The sequence below is a fragment of the Myotis daubentonii genome, chromosome 2, assembly GCF_963259705.1.
Source record: "Myotis daubentonii chromosome 2, mMyoDau2.1, whole genome shotgun sequence".
NCBI classification, from domain to species: Eukaryota; Metazoa; Chordata; class Mammalia; order Chiroptera; family Vespertilionidae; genus Myotis; species Myotis daubentonii.
In genome coordinates, this window is record NC_081841.1 from 202666616 (window position 1) to 202667456 (window position 841).

An 841-nucleotide genomic window follows, 5' to 3' on the forward strand; every position below is an offset into this window, starting at 1 on the left:
AGCTTCGGGGTTATATTATTCTCCTATGCTGCTGTAACAAAGTACCACAAACTTGGTATCTTAAAACAACACATATTTATCTCTCACAGTTCTGGAGGCCACAAGACTGAAATCAGCATCCCTGGGCCCAAATCAAGGTGTCTGCAGGGCCCTACTCCCTCCAAAGGGTCTAGGGGGGCGTGTGCCCCTTACCTCTCCCGTTTCTGGTGACTCCCAGCATCCCCGATCTGTAGCTATGTCACTTGGTCATTACCCATCCCACATGGTCATTACCCATCCTCTCTGCCTGTGTCAGATCTCCCTTGGCCTCTCTTCTCTGAAAGCACCTGTGACTGCATTTTGGACCAACCCAGATCAGCCAGGATGATCTCCTCATCTCAAGATTCCATTTGAAAGACAAAGGGATATGGCAGTTCCATATACTCATAACTCCTTCCTTTCCCCAAACCCAAATGTCATGAACATCGAAATGAAAAACATTGTGCTCGCTTCGGCAGCGCATATACTAAAATTGTAACAACACAGAGAAGATTAGCATGGCCCCGGCGCAAGGATGGCACGCAAATTCGTGAAGCGTTCCATATTTTAAAAAAGAAAAAAATCAACAAATAACCAAAAACACTGATTCCTGCCATGTTAGGGTACTGCACATGCAAGAAGACAGCAATCAGGGGGCTTTGAGCAAGTGCCAGCAAATGTCAAGTTAGAGAAAATGCAGCCTCGTGCTTTCTGATGCTGTCCACCAGGTGGCGTGTGCTGAGCTTTAAAAAAAAAAAATCAGAAATGATTTTGCATAAGTGACTTGTATTTCCTTCCAAGTCATATAGAAACTTTGCTTTCC

General features: G+C 45.1%; 1 non-coding gene across 1 annotated transcript; it reads left to right on the top strand.

The window, feature by feature from the left end:
* The first annotated feature begins 481 nt into the window (after nucleotides 1–481).
* Nucleotides 482–588, top strand: LOC132228872 (U6 spliceosomal RNA). The gene has a single exon (XR_009451482.1). It is a non-coding gene; the product is annotated as a U6 spliceosomal RNA (small nuclear RNA).
* The last annotated feature ends 253 nt before the right edge of the window (nucleotides 589–841 follow it).